This window comes from Pezoporus wallicus, unplaced genomic scaffold (genome assembly GCF_028554395.1).
Source record: "Pezoporus wallicus isolate ANWC-B61680 ecotype Strahan unplaced genomic scaffold, APGP_CSIRO_Pwel_v1 contig_4816, whole genome shotgun sequence".
Taxonomy (NCBI): domain Eukaryota; kingdom Metazoa; phylum Chordata; class Aves; order Psittaciformes; family Psittacidae; genus Pezoporus; species Pezoporus wallicus.
Window position 1 is genome coordinate 5,890,729 of NW_026640990.1, and position 13,383 is coordinate 5,904,111.

The 13,383-nt window shown below is 40.1% G+C and overlaps 1 long non-coding RNA gene across 1 annotated transcript in view; it reads left to right on the forward strand.

Moving 5' to 3' along the window:
• Positions 1-4,305: 4,305 nt before the first annotated feature.
• The window catches only part of LOC130605795 (uncharacterized), a 59,928-nt gene continuing 50,850 nt past the window's right edge, over positions 4,306-13,383 (forward strand). The window contains exons 1-2 of the long non-coding RNA XR_008973785.1: positions 4,306-4,404; positions 4,669-4,816. This is a non-coding gene — a long non-coding RNA (uncharacterized LOC130605795). The remainder of the gene's footprint in view (positions 4,405-4,668; positions 4,817-13,383) is intronic.

Sequence of the window (13,383 nt, forward strand, 5' to 3'; positions counted from 1 at the left end):
AAGGGGCGAAGCAATTGATAACGTCTACCTGGACTTGTGTAAAGCAGTTGACACTGTCCTACATTGCATCTGTGTCTCAAAACTGAGAAGACATGGATTTGATGGATGGACCATCTTCTGGCTAAAAAATTGGTAGGATGGCTGCAAGCAGAGAGATGTGGTCAATGGCTCAATGTCCACGTGGAGACCAGTGATGGGTGGCGTCCATCAGGGGTTTGTGTTGGGACTGATCTTGTTCAACATCTTTGTTGGCGACATGGAGAGTGGTATTGAATGTGTCCTCAGCAAGTTTGCCAATGACATTAAATTATATGGTTCAGTTGATAACACTGGAGGGAAAGGATTCCATCCAGAGGGACCTTGATGCTCTAGAGAGGTGGGCCAGTGCCAGCCTCATGAAGTTCAACCAAGCCAAGTGCAAGGTCCTGCACCTGGGTCAGGGCAATCCCAGGCAAAGCTACAGGTTGGGCAAAGAAGGGATTCAGAGGAGCCCTGTGGAGAAGGACTTCGGAGTGTTGGTTAATGAAAAACTGAATGTGAGCCAGCAGTGTGCGCTCACAGCCTAGAAAGCCAACTGTCTCCTGGGCTGCATCAAAAGAAGCACGACGAGTGGGTTGAAGGAAGTGATTCTGCCACTCTGCTCTCATGAGACCCCACTTGGACTACTGTGTATAGTTCTGGTGTCCCGTTGTTGTTTAAGCCCAGCTGGCAACCCAGAACAATGCAGCCGCTTCTTACTCACCCCCTTCCTTTTCCTCCCCCCCCCTCCCAGAGGGATGGGAAGGAGAATCGAAAGAATGTAACTCCCATGGGTTGAGATAAGAAAGTCCTGGTCAGAGTAAACATTACTGAGCAACTAAAAACATCGGTGTTATCAGTGCTGTTCCCAGGTTGAAATTCAAAAACACAGCAATGCACCAGCTACTAAGAAGGAGAAAAATAACTGCTACTGCTAAACCCAGGACAGTAGCCACCCCTTTTTCCATGCCATTCACATCATGCTCAGATCTCAGATTTTTCAATATGCCATCACTCTTGCCTCATATATATTTATACACATATACATCCACACACACACAAAGAGAGAGCAGTCCAGTAACTAAGGTATAACACAAAACCACTACTGCTACCAGTAATAATAATAATAATGATAAGGGAAATAACAAGGGAAGAGAATACAACCGCTCACCACCCGCTGACCAATACCCAGCCTGACTGAGCAGTGATCTAGCCCTTCTGGGTAACTGCCCCCAGTTTATATACTGGGCGTGACATGCTGTGGTATGGAATACCTCTTTGGTTAGTTTGGGTAGGTGTCCTGTCTCTGCTTCCTCCCGGCTTCCCCTCCTCCCTGTCAGAGCATGAGACTCAGAAAGTCATTCGTCAGAATAAACATTACTGAGCAGCAACTAAACCCATCGGTGTTATCAGTGCTGTTCCCAGGCTGAAAGTCAAAAGCACAGCACTACACCAGCTACTGAGGCGAAAAATGACTGCTACTGCTGAACCCAGGACATGTCCCCAACATAAGAAGGATATGAAACTTTTGGAGCAAGACTAGAGGAGGGCCATGAGTATGAGGAGGAGGCCTGAGCACCTCCCATGCAAAGACAGGCTAACAAAATTAGGGCTTTTCAGCCTGGAAAAGAGAAGGCTATATGGAGACCTCATAGCAGCCTTCCAATATCTGAAGGAGGCCTACAAAAATTCCAGAGGAGGATAAGGGATAACGAGTTCAAACCTTAACAGGGGAAATTTAGATTGAATATAAGGAAGAAGTTCTTCACTCTTGAGGGTGGTGAGGCACTGGAACAGGCTGCCCAAAAAGTTGTGAATCCTCCATCCCTGGCAGTGTTCAAGGCCAGGTTGGCAGGGCCGTGAGTGACATGGTCTAGTGTGGGGCACCTCTGGCCATGACAGGGGGGTTGGAACTAGATGATCTTAGTTCATTTCCAACCCAAACTATTTTGTGATTCTCTGATAATTATGAAGGAGAACTCAGCAAAAAATACTGCAGTACAGAGGATCATAGAATAGTTTGGGTTGGAAGGGACCTTCAAAGGCCATCTTGTCCAACCCCTCTGCAATGAGCAGGGACATCTTCAAGTAGATCAGTTTGCCCAGAACCATATGCAGTCTCACCTTGAATTTCTCTAGGAATGGCACATCTACCACTCTTCTGAGCAACCACCCTTACTGTAAAAAAATGCTCTTTGTGTCTAGCCTGAATTTCCCCTTTTTTTAGTTTAAAACCATTACTCCTCTTCCAGTTGATGCTTGTGGCACTTAGGGAAACAATGGTAATCCAGTCAGTAGTTCTGAAGTGATAATTTAGATAACTGGGGTAACATGCAAAATACTTCTCTAAGCAAAGGGCATCCATCCAGCTTCTCTGGGTGATGACTCAGAACTGATAATGAGGAGTATCAGTCCCCAACTCTTGGATGACTACCCAGAAGAAATGTTCAGTAATAAGGTAAAAGGTAATTTTGGCTGGGGGCTGCATGACCCACAGACTCAAGAAACCCACTAAATCAAGAGAAAGAATGTGTGCCTGATTAGCATGAGAGATGAGAGGGACCTCTAAAACAATAGGAGGTGGAATACTGATTAATGAACAAATTGTGTAACTCTCGATGGACACCGATTTGTTTGTTTCTCATGTGTAAATAGCTTCAATTTATGATCATCAGTGTGCTTGATTTGTGGAGACTTCCATCAAGCACCCTGCACAGAATAAACAATGTCTCCTTTCTAAACTAGACTGTATCTTTGTTTAGAAAACTGCAAAACAGCAACAGGCCCAAACATGATTTGCATCTTTACAACTCAGGCAGTCTCAATGAAACTTTTCTGTGTCAAGCACTAGAAGAATGCAAGTTCCTATCATGAATTTTAAGGAAATAGGAAGAATGCAACTTCTGAGGTGTCCAAAAAGTCTGTCTTAAACTGTAAACAGACTTTTTAACGTTCCTAAGTTGTTTTCCTAAAAAAAGTACTTACAGTAATGCTGTGTTTAAATGGTACAGATTTGCTGAAATACTGCACATGGAGCACAATTGTCTGCCATGCGTATTCAGCTGTTTTAATTTTTGCACAGGAAAGCTTTGGCACATGTTGAGACAAGTAGGCACAAAATGAAATACAAACCTTCGTAAAGAAGTAGATTCAGTTCTAAGTAACGTTAAGTTTGATGGCTTTGTAACAGTAGCAATGGAAAATAACTGAGCTACATGTTTCACAGAAGAAAAAAATAGAGTGCAGCTAGAGAACATAATGAGAATACTTGTGTAAGATAAACCATTGTAGTTGACATAGTTTTAGGTCCTTATGACCTTAATACAAAAATGAATGTAAGAAAAACAGGATGTGTAGATAAAGAGTATCTGAAACTAGCAGACGTCCAGGATGGGCTGCAGCTGAACTCACTAGTAAGTAGAAGGACAGGATGATTATGTCTGCAGTGCTACCAAACCAATTAAGCTGGTGTAAGCATTATCTACTGCACGTGCTTCAGAGGCTGCCAGAAGTGATGAAGATTGTTGGAAGAAGTAAACGACCCCCAGAGACCACCACCACATTTTTGCACGCATGTAGGGAAACTTTCTGGAAGAATGATGTAATACATACGCAGCCTCATGAATATGCATGTTGTACCTAATGAATACGTATGCATAATGACTATATAATGACAGCTTGTTTAGCAATTCAGAGAGACACGCTAGGAGGAGCTATTCCTCGTGTCTCTTGCTGCCGCATTAATAATGCCTGCTTGTCAACCTAAACTTTGTTGGCAAGTTCCTGGAGATTTTTCCAAATCAATGTGTGCATATTTACTAAATGAGAATCAGAGGAGACATGCTTTATACAACTGGGATTTTGTTTATCATTGTAAGAAGGCTGTTTCAGATGTATCAGAGAAACTACATATGCATATGTTGTTGCAGGCAAGGTTATGGGTAACCGGGTGCACCCACCTGAAGAAGTGGTTTGTATGAGAGTGGTGTGTACGAGGATTGAAAAGAGAAAATGCAGTCTAATTCCAGCCTGCTGTAGGGGTGAAGCCAAAATCTAATTGATTTTGCACTAATAAGAAATTGCAGAATATTTTAGTAGAATTTGGCTGGGAAGTTCACAGACTTTCCATGCACTTTTCTCAGGATCCACCAGTGGTTCTTCCAGGATGAATGTGATGAAGTGCATGCTTTCCCCTCAGCAGTAGTTGAAGAGGCTTGATGTGGAACTCCACGTGTGACCAAGCAGCCAGTTAGAAACAGTGTGGTATCAGGTGGAGTAGTGCTTTGAGAGACAGTGTGGGTAGCAGGTGGAGTACTTGTGTGATAGTAATGAGAGAAGCTTCAAGAAGAGGAAATACCTAGAGGAAAAGTAGCCATGCAACAATGGGTTGGAACAGTATGGGTAAATGGCAAAAGAAGGAATGTGGTTATTGAACCACAAATGGCTTGTGGCTATTGAGCAACAGAGGAGAGTCCAGAATTAAAGGCTTGCTTTTTCTTTCTCATACGGAAGGGGAAGTGGGAGTTGTAGAGCTGAGGGTCAAAGGATTCCTGTATCTTAAGACTGCAGAGAGACACTGTGCAGTGCACATGACCCCTATGGTCTTTGGATTATAATTTTAAGCATCACTTTTTTCCCTCCTATTCTCAGGCCCAGCCACTCTGCATGGGAAGACGGGTGATCAAGTGAGATCTGCAGCAAGTCCAGCAGTTCTCATACCAAAGATTCTGCTGCGCTTGATGCCTGACCCTTTCTCAGTGATGCAAATGCAGAATGCACCAAGAAGAGCTTTATACAGGTAAGTGATTCTGAGAATATGGGTCAGCCAATAGAAATATTGCTGTTTTGACAGTTATATGGAGAGGTTACTGAACTAAACAGGTAGTTAGTCTGACTCAGATCCCAGAATTTTGGAGAAGAGCTGAGGAGAAGCTACAAAACTTGTGATTTTGCAGATTTCATTTACTTACCCCACCAAATAATACGCATTTGATGTGTACTTCCACAGTCTCTTGTTTCCTTATGACGTTTACTCTTTTGGTAAGCTTTGTTAGGTATTGTCTTTACATTGTTAAAAGTTCCTCTTTCTTGAGAAAAACATTTGTTATTTATTCAAAACAAGATCATGCTAATTTCCAAGGCTGTAGGTGCAATATCACAGGGGCAAGACTGACAGCAAATTTACGCAGACTATAGCATCAGAAAGTCATAACACTTTATTAAAGACTGTGAAAAAGACAAAGGTGGCAGTTCCCTTCAATTTTTATTCCCAAACCTCCTGGTGGCTGGGAATGTAGTTTATACTGAGTATGCTTTCTGAAAGGATAGATGTGCTGGAGTCATGCTTCACTTTGGAAGAAGTGGTAGCAGTTTCTATGGCTTCAGTAAAGAGTAGGAGGGGTAGGTATTTAACTCATACAAAAAATGTGTAAGGAACTACTATGCTAAAAGTTTGGATTTATGTTTATTGTCTGCTCAGCATTTTGCTACTTGCTTTATGGGTATATTAGTGCTTAAGTGTCTTAGTGTCGTACACACTGTCTTTATAATATATGTTTGGATTTCATGTGTTAGCTTTGTGGTGGACAATAAGTATGCATAATCACCTAATCATTGCTATGTAAATGATAAATCACAAGATAAATGATGTTTAGAGTTTGAAAGAAAATGAAAAATGTATAATATATAAAGGAGATTCTTCTGCTACAGGATATTATGGAGAGGCGTAATACAAAATAAAAAGCGTTCTAATTCCCAGGTATGAGTTTTTTTAAACAGCCTCTTCCGCAATAACTACATTTTCATGTTCATTCAGGGCCCAGTAGTATACAGGTATCTGCATTCACATTTCTTTCCCCTCTATATCAGTGAGTGGAGGTATTTTGAGAAAACGGGACAAAAGGATCCTAAAGAGCTGAAAAATTTATGTGTGTTACCTTTGCCATCATAGACACATTCTGTTAAAGCTCAGAAGTATAACTAGCTGAATATAAGTAGACTTTTTAGCCTCTGTAGAGCCCCACTGCCTTCAGCTTGGGCACTGCAGTGTGACCCTAAAGTGGACTTCTGAGCACAGACATGGAAATATCACCATCTTTATCCCATTGTTTTGGTGCAAAGTGCATGACTGTGGGAATGAGAAAAGCCAGAGTAAATTAAAGCAATCTAAACAACCACACCAGCAAACTTTTCCTTTAACATACTATTCTTCTACTGTATTTATCGTTCTTTTTTACTCTTCATGTCTTATTACACCTAAACTGAAAGATCAGATAGAAAAAAAAAAAAACAAAAAAGGAGGGAGGGATTATTAAGTAAGTTATCTCACTGAAAGGAATGACAAAGTTTCCATTTACTTCTGTGGGTGCATCTTGTGCTTTACTTCAAATCAGGAAGATGCTTTTGAAGCAGATTTGATTATCACAACTTACTGTGCTTTGGTTGCTTTGGTTCACATCATGAAGTGATCATAGAGACGCAAACTGAGTTCCTTTTGAGTAGACTGAAATTAAGGATGCATTCCAGAAGTCCACTTTGTCAAATGAATGTTCGGACCATGGGATGAGAAAAGGGATAATCTGAAATTAAAATGCTGTGAAATGGATATAATGTGGACATGAAGTTCTGTGCACCACTGTTTCCTTTTGCACCTCTTCTCCTGCTAGGCCACATTATATGCAAATAATAGACATGACCAGTGAATCCAGGATTGGACTGTGTATTCTTTGTTTCGAAAGGAACTGCGCATTTTGGCACTTTAACAACTTCCTTAAAAGTGTTGACTGTTGTGATGGCTTAAAGAAGTGGGGAACAATTCAGTCGATATTTAATATGGAATTGTGAGAAGGAAATATCTGAAATTTATTTGAAACTGTGATTCATCTTCAGAGTTTAAAAATACTGTGGATTGTTATTTAGAGGGCTTTTGTATGGAGTTGTTATTACCTAGTGCTGTCAACGTGCTTGACTGGTTTAAAACATAAATGTCTTAGAAAAGATGACATTTTCAGGATGCATGTCTGCAGAACCAACTTATTACCATCAATTAAGTGCTCTGCTTGGAGTTAAATAGCTGGGCTGTATTTGCATTCTTTCTCATACTGTAATAATATCTAGTGAAGCTTCATTATTTAGTTTTTGAGGGGTTTTCTAAATGAAAATTTGAAAGGAAAATTTGGATGGTTCTTTTGTGACAGGCAACAGGAACAGATACATGTTACATGGTTTTCTGCATTATGTAATACTGCACAAAGTTAATATGACTGTTTAATTGTGAGCACTTAAAAAATATATTATTGGTGATCTGAATTAATTGGAGTAATATCAAGGGCATAAAAAGACATGTCATATAGCATGTGTTTGCTCATTAGATACAACAGTAACTCTGCAGGGGAAATTGATATGTATATTGAAACAAAAATACACAGGAGAGTGAGAGGCTAAGCACTGTTCATTGCCAGCATTAATAATGGGAAAATAAACCAGAAATTAGCATGAGAAGCTGTAATCAATATTAAGCATTCTGTGGCTCAGTAGGTTTCTCCCAGTACCATTTGATTTCCCTGAGACAAATGGTGATTCTGTTAATATTGATATGCTTCAGGCAAGGAAGATTTCATAACTGCTTTTTCCTAGCTACCATTATAGTACAAAATTGGTGCGAGAACTTAGTGCTACAATCTACACAGGCTTTGTGGTGTTTGTGAAAGCAGGGTACATATTAAGCATTTACATGAGTTTCTCCATTCAGTTTCTGGTTTTATTTATGGGGTAAGCAGATCTGTTAGTTGCTATTTCTGTGATATTTGTTCTCTCTGGTAGCAAGCCAGCAGTAAGAACTGGGAGGAGGGCAGTGGGCTGTTGTGCCAAGTGTATACTTTGTTGTCATTTAGTTTTTAACTCACTGAATTTAACAGGGCACCAAGATGTGTATTTAAGTTGCATTTCAGAAGTATTTGCAAATCTTTTGACTAGCAGAAGTTTGTCTTTTATCGCTATAGTTGGGTAAAGCTGCTTTTCTTTAAATGTGAAATTAACGTTCAGTAGCAGCTAAATAGTTAAGAACATGAACCATACTGTAAATCGGTGATGTGATGCTAACTTTGTTTGGTTACTGCCTGTAGGAAATGCCTCATCTCCACCACTGGGACTCTCCAGTAGGACAGTAAATAGGGACACAGTGTGCTGATACGGTTTCCTATGATTTTCTTCAGTTTCTTTCCTTTGTTCCTACTCCTGTCTTTCTGAAACTTGGATCAGATATAAGGAGCTCTCACTACAAAAGTTCCCATAGTAACATCACTGATGAATTGTGAACAAACTGTATGCTATCAGCAGACTTCTAGTAATGACGCAGCTGTACGGAGTAGTGCCTTTGCTGGCTTAGCTTATGGTAGCTGGGAATTTATGACCTTCTGCTAGACATACCACAGAAAAGGTCTTATGTATGTTTTATCTCCAGCAGAAGAGCCTGTTGCTTTAGCTATGCTACAGTCTTTGTTAGGGATTAAAACTGGATCAGTGCATGAAATCTTCAGGATTTTAAGTGCCTAGGAGTAAGGAAGATTTGTTTTGTTTTGTTTTGTTTTGTTTTTTTTTTGTTTATTTCTTTGTGTTTATATAGCATCCTCCATGCTAGTACCAAGGAGGTACTAGCTTCTGGGGCTAGCCTCCAGGCTAGTACCTGGCTTCTGGGCTTTGCAGTGATGTTCCTAACACATGCTGGTTACGTGCAAAACATACTGTTTTAGTAATTAATAGAAAAATAACCTTCTGACATTTTTTTCCATGTCAGATAATGGCCCATGACCCAAAATGTCAGGGCAGTTGATCAGAGCCACTACTATTTTCCTGGATATGAAGATCTAAATAAAAACTTACAAATACCTTTATTCTCTCAGTGTAGCCCAAAATTCTTTACCAACAGACTTGTTTTCATTTTTGCTTTTCTGGGTTTGTTCCGAAGGACTGTAGAGAAACTGAATACTTCCTCTAATGTTCATTCTTGCATTCTTCTTCTTGTTTGTTTGTTATTTTTATTTTATTAAAAACAGAACCTGCATTCTTCGCCAGTCACTAGGAAGCAGAGAGCCTTATTTATGTTAATCATAGATAAGACTATTTAAATATTGAATTGAACTCTGATTTATCTTAATCTGCTGTTTTGATTTATCTTAATCTGCTGTTTGAGCTTCTGAATGCTATGACCAGGATGTTTTCATTTCTGTTCAAGACAAGAAAGTGAAATTAAGCAAACAGCTGAAAATTTCTACAGTGCAAGCGGGATACTTTAGCAGAATAACAAGCTCTGTTACCTGTATCCTCTTTCTAGCAGGTTTGAAGCGGCATGCCTAGCACTAATAGCAAACACATGCATCATGGGCACAGTCCAATTCAAAAAGTTCCTAATTTGTTGTAATTTATGCTGCTGGAATAATAATAGAGTATGCTCTTTGTAATCAAAGGGGTACAGACTGGCTCAAAATTAGTTTCACAGAAATAGCAAGAGTGCTTAGTGTGTGAAAATTTCTACTGTTCTTACGAGGTGGAATACTGACTCATTGACATAACTGGCTTACTAATGGTAAATCTGAGACCCCTTTGATAATGCAGTTGAATACTTCTTAGCAGGGTTTACTTTTGTGGCTTATGAGTAAAGTCATGAGATAATAGATTCATGAATTACATGAAATTGCCCTGCAAGCTCAGAAAGGTCAGCAGGATCCTTATTAGTGCTGTTTGAGGACAGGCTGTAAATTTTGTACTTAGGGAGAAAATTATTCAGTTTTTTCCTGTTCATATCTTTCTATGAACAGCTGTAATGATCTAACTTACTTAGAATCATAGAATCATAGAATAGTTAGGGTTGGAAAGGACCTTAAGATCATTTAGTTGCAACCACCCTGCCATGGGCAGGGACACCTCACACTAAACAATGTCACCCAAGAATCTGTCCAGCCTGGCCTTGAACACCACCAGGGATGGAGCGTTGACAGCTTCCCTGGGCAACCCATTCCAGTGCCTCACCACCCTAACAGGAAAGAACTTCTTCCTTATATCCAATCTAAACTTCCCCTGTTTAAGTTTTAACCCGTTACCCTTTGTCCTGTCACTACAGTCCCCAATGAAGAGTCCCTCCCCAGCATCCCTATAGGCCCCCTTCAGATACTGGAAGGCTGCTGTGAGGTCTCCCCACAGCCTTCTCTTCTCTAGGCTGAACAGCCCCAACTTTCTCAGCCTGTCTTCATACGGGAGGTGCTCCAGTCCCCTGATCATCCTCGTGGCCCTCTTCTGGACTTGTTCCAACAGTTCCATGTCCTTTTTATGTTGAGGACACCAGAACTGCACACAATACTCCAGGTGAGGTCTCACAAGAGCAGAGTAGAGGGGCAGGATCACCTCCTTCGTCCTGCTGGTCACGCTCCTCTTGATGCAGCCCAGGATATGGTTGGCTTTCTGGGCTGTGAGCGCACACTGCCAGCTCATGTTCATTTTCTCATCAACCAACACCCGCAAGTGCTTCTCCTCAGGTCTGCTCTGATTCTCTTCTCTGCCCAACCTGTAGCTGTGCCTGGGATTGCTCCGACCCAGTTGTAGGACCTTGCACTTGTCATGGTTAAACTTCATGAGTTTGGCATCAGCCCATCTTACAAGCGTGTCAAGATAGCCTAATAAACTGGAGGAGTTGAAACTTTGCAAAACACTCTTGTTATCTTTTAAACATAATGGAGGGAAATTAAATTTTGTTGTTGCTTATACCAGAGTAGTATTCTGCTTGAGGGTTGCCATTGCTGGTGCACATCCTCAGTGATAGCTGAAGACAAAACAGGTAGCTCTGTCATTCTCAAAAGTAGCCTGGCAACTCTAAGCCACTATGGTCATTCTCTTGGCAACAGGAGAAGCTATTGTGCAGCTGTGGAGAGCTGCCTTAGGTCTAAATAGATGTAGAGCCTTTTAGATGTCATTCTGTCATTCAGCTACCCAACATGTAATAGATCTGTAGAAATTGTCTTGTTGGTGATTACTGTAAGGTAGTTAGTGCCTGTAAAAACAATAAAAATCAAATTAAAATCAAGAATTATCATGGCAAAAAGGGAGCTGTAATAGGGAAAATGTGTGCACATGCGTATATAGAAGTGAGTGTGCATGCTCTCTTAACCTCAATGTATGTAGTGTATGTAGTATTTACCTTATGTATGTAGTGTCTATCAGCTTTGTTATAGCTGCAGGGACTATTTTTTTATTCCATTGATTGCCAGTGTAGAGAGTCCTGTGTAGCATTGCCAAAAGCTATTTCAAAGCAAGCTGTGTGCACTCTGCTTAGATGCTAGTGACCACTCCTTTCCTAGAGTTTAACTTCTCCAGATGAGCCTGGAATTAACAGTTGTAGAAAACATTTTTTTTGAGATGGCGTACAGGTACTGACCTTGAATTCAAGGAAAACATGATCTTATTAGAGGTAAAAACTGGATGCAACTCCATGTTTTCTAAGGAATGAAATCATAAACATGGCTTTCTTCTATCAGAAAGATAATGTGTAAGTCATTTTGGGCGGTGCTCTTAAAATGAACACTAGAGTCTGCAACATTTTATGGAGGTAGTAAAAATTAAGGAAGCATTATAAGTGATGCATATGAATCCATCAGCATCTAGCTGTGATACAGTTGTGTGCTTTTGACAACAGTCTTTCCTACTGGGCTGCACTGATCAAGACAATGATTTGGAGCCTGATGGCAGAGGATACATTTGTGCTGTATGAACATTATACTAGTTATCCAATTTGTGTGGGGAATTTAGTTGTAAAAATGCAGAAAATAATGCATTTACAAATCTTTCTAACAGGGGAGAGATTAGTTTTACTTGCTGTGCTGAAATTTTCAAATGTTAAAAGTTAGTAAATGCAAATTGAGCTCTATTTTCCATTTTATTGCAATGCATGCTTATTATTTAATAGAATTTTCTTTAGAGCCATGCAGTATATTTTATTCCTAGAGAGTGGAAGCATATACTACATTTTGTAGTTCAAATATCATAGACACTTGATTTTAGAATAAGCAAGTAAATTCAAAGGTAAATATGGTCATCCTACTTTTGTTGTATGGTACCTTACCAAAGCATTTTTTTTTTAACCCTTAAAAATGGTTTATGATTTAATACATTGGCCTGTGGTAACCAGTGCTATTAATTCAAAAGAAATGACAGCAAATGGAGAGGGAGACATCCCAGCATACTGCAGTGCAGTTGCTACCTAGTGTGTATTCATAGAGGTATATAACACTAATGCAGGTAAATAAAAACTGTAAGATAGCTAATGAGCAGTAGGTGGATGATAAAATTGAGCAAGAAAGACTCATCTATCCAGGAATGTTCTTCAAGATAGTTTAGCAGTCAGATCAGGGCGGGGGAGACACCAGAGCAATAATGGCCAAGGGCAGTTAATAATCTTGATGAGAACTGTAATAATGGGGTTATGAAATTTCCTCAAAAGAACTTTAGGTTAAAGTACCAAGGACCTTGTCCAATTATAATGAACAAAAAGTCTCTTCTAGCCAAATATCAAAGTCTTTGGATAATTTTACTTCCACTTCTGAGAATGGAGGAGCTTATGCTTAGGGTTATGTTACCAGTCCTTTGCCTTTGCAGCTCGAGGCTCTAACTGCGTCATTGATCATGTGGGCTTCAAATGGACAAAACCATGGTTGGATCTATCTAGCTGAGTTAATTTTCCATAATATTATTAATTTCAGTAAAGTCCAAAAGAGAGCAATTTACGGCAGAATAAATGTGCAATCATAGAAAACATTTTGCTCTAATTTGAAACATCCTTTTAAAAAGGGGAATGTGGGTAGTGAACTGGCTAGCTACAGGGTAAGTCCTTCTAGGCACAAGGAGCAATCCAATCACAGGTACAAGACTGCCTGACACAAATAGTAGGAAATATTTATAGCATAGAGTAAGTAGTCTTGACTGTGTGGAAAGTGTGAAAGCCTGCACAGATGCAGAACGTGAAAGGAAGGACTACTTGAGCATGCTGTATTCCCTCCAAATTTCCTGCTTCCTCATTACTGCCTGGAGCCCCTTGAATCAAAACATAGATCAAAGCAGCCTAAGGTTGAGCTAAGTTCCCATGTGACCCAAAGAGGCATTTGGACAGTATATGGCATTCGATCCATATATAGATCCATGATTGCTTTCTACTTTGTTTCAATCAAGCACAACTCTGGAGAAATAAAGCACCTACAAAATAACTTGTAATGGCATTCTGCCTCGGGATTTACCTCAGCTCTCAGTTATTCAGCTTGAGAAATGTCTACTGGCTGTATATGTTTATATAACATGCTTTGTAAAAGAAAATCTCTGAAGAGG